The 6116-nt window shown below is 52.4% G+C and overlaps 1 protein-coding gene across 4 annotated transcripts in view; it reads right to left on the reverse strand.

Moving 5' to 3' along the window:
* The window catches only part of FGFR1 (fibroblast growth factor receptor 1), a 51769-nt gene extending 46064 nt beyond the window's left edge, over positions 1-5705 (reverse strand). For 3 of the 4 annotated variants that reach the window (XM_066237211.1, XM_066237209.1, XM_066237208.1), the window contains exon 1: positions 5403-5534. The gene's annotated coding sequence lies outside the window, so the exon portion shown is untranslated. Of the gene's footprint in view, positions 1-5402 lie in introns of all 4 variants that reach the window. The other variant, XM_066237210.1, reaches the window with a different exon arrangement.
* Positions 5706-6116: the final 411 nt, after the last annotated feature.

A 6116-nucleotide genomic window follows, 5' to 3' on the forward strand; every position in this document is an offset into this window, starting at 1 on the left:
ATCCTCTAGACCAGTGGTCCCCAACCTTTTTTGGGCCACCGACAGGTTTAATGTCAGAAAATATTTTCACGGACCGGCCTTTAGGGTGGGACGGATAAATGTATCATGTGACCGAGACAAGCGTCAAGAGTGAGTCTCAGACAGATGTAACAGAGGGAATCTGGTCATTTTTAAAAAATAAAACATCGTTCAGTCTTAAATATAAATAAAATGGAAATAATGTAAGCTATTTATTCTTTCTCTGAGAACCAGTACCAAATGGCCCATGGACCGGTACCGGTCCGCAGCCCGGGGGGTTGGGGACCACTGCTCTAGACCTAACTGTCCCCACATGATGGCTACCAGCCACGTGTGGCTATTGAGCAACTGAAATGTGGCTGGTGAGAATTGGGGTGTACTAAAAATGAACATAGATTTTGAAAACTTGGTATTAAAAAAAGTAAAGTATATCAATATTTTTATATTGATTACATGTTCGTATTATAATATTTTGGATATATTGGGCTAAATTAAATATATTACCACAATTGAAACAAATTAGGAAAAACTAATTCTGCCTGTTTCTTTTTACAGAATTTTTCTAATTTTTAAATGTATTTATTATTTGAAAGAGGGGGGGAGAGAGAGAGAGGGAGAGAGGAAGAGAGAAAGAGAGAGAGAGAAACATTGATCTGTTCCTGTATGTGCCCCAACTGGGGATCAAACACACAACCTTTGCATATCAGGACGATGATCTACAACCAACCTACCCGGCCAGGGTGAATTATTTTATTTCTAACGTGGCTACTAGGAAAATCTAAGATTATATGTGACTTGTGTTTTATTTCTATGGGCAGCACAGCTCTAAGCCACCTCCATGCCCTGCCCAAGTGTTTCTCTGCCTTTTCCTCCATGTTCAAAGGGCCAAGCTTTCATATTCTCTGAGCCCCACCTAAGAAAGCCACAAGTCTTGGCCTTGTAGCTAAGGATCTCATCCCTCTGAATTTCCAAAAACACCACGGGATCACGAGCTCCTTAGCGGCTGGGTCTGTACCTGACTAGCCTTTGTCAATACCCTTAGCACCTAATATGTACACAGCAGATGCTGACACATTTATTAACTGGGTGAATAAATGAATGAAAGAAAGAAAGGCTGATTGAAAAGAAACTGACATTGACACTCTCGGCAGAAAAGAGGCTGAGAATGCCAGAGAAAAGCAACAGTGAGGTACTCCTTGTTAAGCCAGCCGAGCTCTACTTCAAAATATACTGGGACATTTTCTAAACCTCCCAATTCCTCAGAATTAGGGAAGTGACACCACAATGGTAATTCCTATAAATGGGAATGAGACATTTCTTTTTTTTTTTTACAGGGACAGAGAGAGAGTCGGGTAGACAGACAGGAATGGAGAGAGATGAGAAGCATCAATCATCAGTTTTTCGTTGTGACACCTTAGTTGTTCATCGATTGCTTTCTCATACGTGCTTTGACTGCGGGCCTTCAGCAGACTGAGCAACCCCTTGCTCAAGCCAGCGACCTTGGGTCCAAGCCGGTGAGCTTTTTCTCAAGCCAGATGAGCCCGCACTCAAGCTGGCGACCACGGGGTCTCGAACCCGGGTCCTTCTGCATCCCAGTCCGACGCTCTATCCACTGTGCCACCGCCTGGTTGGGCAAGACTTATTTCTTAACAGAAAGGGTTGCCTTTCCCAAAAGTGAGCTTTCTCTGCTCATGCTGAGAGAGTGGTGGAGCAAGTATTTACTAATCATCTGAAAAAAGTTACACAGCTCAGCGTGCAGAATTTTAGTTGGTTCAAGAGAAACACTATTGTAAAATTTTGAGTCCCTGTAAAAAAGTACTCAAATATCCTTGGGAGTGAGGCATATAAAAATTTAGTGAGAAAAAAAAAGTGAAACACTGAACTGCTCCACCATAATTTCGGCAACCTAGCTGTTGAAGACAGGATGGACGAGTGGATGGACCACCAGCATCTTCTTGAGCTGTTCACCTAGGAGAGGGCTATTTACTTGGGGACCTAACACAGCCGCTCTAATTGTAAGGGGGAACAGCGGTAAGAAGAGGACTTCTGTTTAAGGCAGATGCAACCTCCGGGGGAAAGCAAATATCCTAGCCTGAGTCTGGAAGGTACTCCTCTCTGGAAGTACCAGAACCTTCTCTAAAGGGTTCCATCTGGACTCCCACCAGTCCCTGACACATTCAAACCTTTTACGAAACTCTTGGGAAAACAAATGTGAGACAACTCTCCCAAGAGGAAATTAAACTCAAGTGATGTGAGGTCTCTTCAGAACAAGACGTATGAATCCATTTTCTCTACTGCCTTTTCCTCCTGCAACAACGGGCTCCAACCTTTCTAGGAAGCTCTTAAACTAACAGCCATTTTGATGAAAGAGATGAAAAAATGGAGGCAAGAAGAAAGCGCTTAGAGGGACTGGCTGCTAAGACTCCAAGCTCTCAGGAGCAAATTGCCTAGTTTAGGAGTCTTGTTTCAGGTCAACACCCAAAACAAACAAAAAGCATACAACTCAAAGAAAAACCCATGGATTTTCCTTGGTCTCCATGGCTGGAGTCAGCTTACTCAATGCTCAACTCAACCTCCCTGCCCTTCGGAGTCCACCAGGAAGAAAGCCAGCCCGGGCTTACGTGCCTGGGGGTACTGACTCTAATCCTCTCCCTCGGGAGGGGTGGGCCAATGGCATCTGCCAGGCTCCTTCTGTTTCTTCCTGTGCTTTTTGCTTTCCTTACTATTCTAAGTGCGCCTAACATAACTTTCTAACATCCTCCGTGGCCAGAGGCCAAGATAAAAAAGCACCCAAGACTGTCTACTTGGGAACCAAAGGAAGTAGTGCCCACTCTGGCCCAAATCCCGTTTGTGAAAATGCCTTCAAGATGAGCATTTCTATAAGCATGATAAAAGCAGGCAGTGAAAGCACACATGTCCAAGTAGCTATCCATCGAATGGCCCTCATTAAAAGGCTGACACTTAGCTATGACTAAGAGTAAATGCAACAGATATTTCAAGGAGCTGGTCACTGACCATCCCAGCTGGAGCCAAGTCATTAGGGAAGCAGGCCACCAGGACAGACGTTCGGCAATGGCTCTCACTCACTCTTGCCCTCAGTCACTGAAAGGAAGGGAGATGACCCAGGCCTCGGGGTAATTAGCCAGACTGAGGCATGTCCCACGGGGCCCTGCTACTTAGCTTTTCAACAAGCCTCAGAGAGGAAACCAGGAGCCTGAGCCAACGGGGAAAATGGCTACTTTTTGCTAAACAGTCTCAAGGCTAAGGTTCTACAATTTAGATGGTATTCCAAAAAAAGCGCTGGTCCGGAGGTACAAAGGGCAGGGCACATCTGCGGAGGAAACAGTCACCTTAATTGCCATGTCTAGAGAAAGTGCGATTTCATTACAGCCTCCAAAACTACCGCCCAAAGGAGACACCAGAGAAGTTTTTTCAATTTGAAAGAGACTGGAAAGGAGAGAGTGAGAGAGACCAACTTTCCCCACCCTCCCGCAACTTAGGACCACAAGGTGCTCTCCTACCTCAAAGAACATTTCCAAAAAAAAAAAAAAAAGAAGAGCCTGTAACAATCCCCGCTTTCAAAACTGTAGCCGCTATTTGGATGGTAAAATGTCCCACTTTACTTTCCGGGGGCCGCAGCCCTAATAACTTCTTAAAAACTCCCAGGGAGCGCCTCTGGCAGCAACAGCCCCCGCCCCCGCCCCCGCCCACGTCCCCGGCCGCTGAGCTCTGGGCTTGTTCCCTGTAGGGTGGAAAAGGGACGCGTGACGCCGCCGCCGGGCGACCGGAGACGAGACGGCGGGCTCTGGACAGGGTCAGATGCTCCCGCTGCCCCGGCTGTAACTGTAGGGACAGAAGCAATACTTTACTTTCAGAAACTTCCGTCAGGGCCAGTTCAAGGTCAGACCCATGACCAAAGAGTCCACCTCCAGCAGATGAACTGTTCTCAAGTGCCACCCCCTAAAACCCTGGCCCCATCTTCTGCGATGTCTCTTTTCCGGACAATCCAGAAAGCACCACCATCATCAGATCTTAAATAACTTGGGACCCAGGGTAACTTTTTCTCCCAAATCCCAACGCCTCATCTCTAAGTCTTAAGCAATTTTAAAGACTGAGGTGGAAAGGACAAGTTGAAGAATTCCAGTTTAATTTGGGGAGAGTGAAGGGAGGAAGAGGGATGTTAATAACGTGGCTGCGGTGTACCCGTGTGGGGTGAAACAGAACCAGATGCGGCTGCTACATCTGGAAACCGGGGGAAACGTGTTGGGGGAGAAAAACACCACAAAAATTTTAAATGGGCTAATAAGCTTCTGGGCCCAGAAAGGAGAAGCAGGCTTCTCCCCCTCTCCCAAAGGTGTCTGGTTGCCTTCATAGGCTAAGTGTTAAATGAATTCCATTTACAACGTCAATAGATTACTTCGCAAATTCGGGTTCTAGACCCTCTTCTCCCAACCCCAAACATGACGGGAGGAGGTGGGGGGAAGAGGGGTCTGGGCCAGAGAAGCACCAAGCATCTCCGCCGAGTGAACTGCACCGGACAAAACCCTCATCCCTTCCCCCACCTCTTAGAACCAGATTGGAACAGAACGCTCCCCTCCCCCAGACCCAGGGTTGGGCTTAACATCACCCGCTGGGCGCCCTCCCTTTCCACAAACTTCTGACCCTTTCCGAGATGGGCTGAGTAGAAGATAAGCCCTTCTAGAAAAGGGAATTCCTTTCTCGCTCCACTAAGGCAGATGCAGCCATTTGGTGACGACACAGGAGTTAAAACCTATTCGGAGAGGAGCTAACTTACCCCTCCACATCGTTCCCTCTTCATGCCCCTCCACGCACCCCAACCCCGACCCCGGACTTTTCCGAGGTGGAAAAGGACTTAGAAACAGCCTGCATTTTTACCGTTCCACCCAGAGCTACCTGCTGAATTGGGGTGAGTCCCCACGAGTGGACTAAGAAGACACGAAGTGGAATGCAACGTACACACACCGCACCTCGCTGCCCACTCCCACCCTCTTCCCTAGTCCGAGGACGTCAAGGGCCGCCGCCGCCTCCATCCCGGCCGTCCCTCCCCGGACTCACCGCGGAGCCGCCGCCGCCGCCGCTTCGCCAGCTCCCCAGTGCGAGTTGGCGGAAAAGTTAAGCGGCAGGACGAGCGCGGGCAGGGGGCGCAGAAGGCGACGCAAGCCAAGGGAGGGAGGGGAGACAAAAGGGGGGTGCAGAGCGCTGGGGAGGGAGTCGGGAGGCGGAGGGGGGCGGGTAACCAGCGAGGGGAGGCGACGGACCCGACCCGGCTGCGGCAGGGGAAGCGCGCAGCCAGGAGGCTCCAGCGCCGGGGGCCGCTCGGGATGCCAAGCCCGCCCCGGATCTGGGGGCGCCGCGACTCTTACCTCACTCGGCGCTGCGGTTCCGCCTCTGGAGAGTCCGCCGTGGCTTGTGCGGGCGGGCAGGCGCCCGCGTCCCCGGCCCGCCGCCCCCGGGCTCCTGGCGGGGCCGCGAGAGCCCCGCGGCCGGCGCTCGACTCCCGGTGGCGCTCGGCGCCCGGCGCCTCCAGTCCGGGCGGGAACAATGGAGCCGAGGCTGGTGCCCCGGAGGCGGGGCTGGGGGAGGGCTCGGTCCGCCGCCCGGGGTCTCCAGACCCTGTGGCCCTCCTCTCCAGACCCGGCGGCGGCGCCTCACGCTTCTTGCCGCCCGGGCGTCATCTCCTTGAAGGGGCCCCGGCACCGCGGCGTGCCCGACTGCAGTCCCGGTACCGTGCGCCCTGCGGGGCACCCCTCGGTCCACAGAAGAGTCCTTAGTCTCCGCTGCTTTCCAGCTGCAGCGCGCTCACGCCGGGGGAAGGCGAGGTCGCCGCAATGCGCTAAGCAGAGTCTCGGTCCTGTCCCACGTTCCGCCCAGCTCCGGGCACAGCCCTGGCTCCTCCGCGCGCTGCGGCTGCACCAGAGTTCGGGCTTCCGCTCGCCGCTCCCGGCTGCCGAGGCCGCCGTCCCAGTGCCCGCAGGAGCGCTCCGAGCGCTGTGCGCCGGCGAGGCGCGAGGCTCGCTCTCTCACTCCCACCCCGCGCTGGTCCCACCCCCTCCTCCTCCCCCTGCAGCTGCCTGCTG

Source organism: Saccopteryx bilineata, chromosome 6 (assembly GCF_036850765.1).
Source record: "Saccopteryx bilineata isolate mSacBil1 chromosome 6, mSacBil1_pri_phased_curated, whole genome shotgun sequence".
NCBI lineage: Eukaryota > Metazoa > Chordata > Mammalia > Chiroptera > Emballonuridae > Saccopteryx > Saccopteryx bilineata.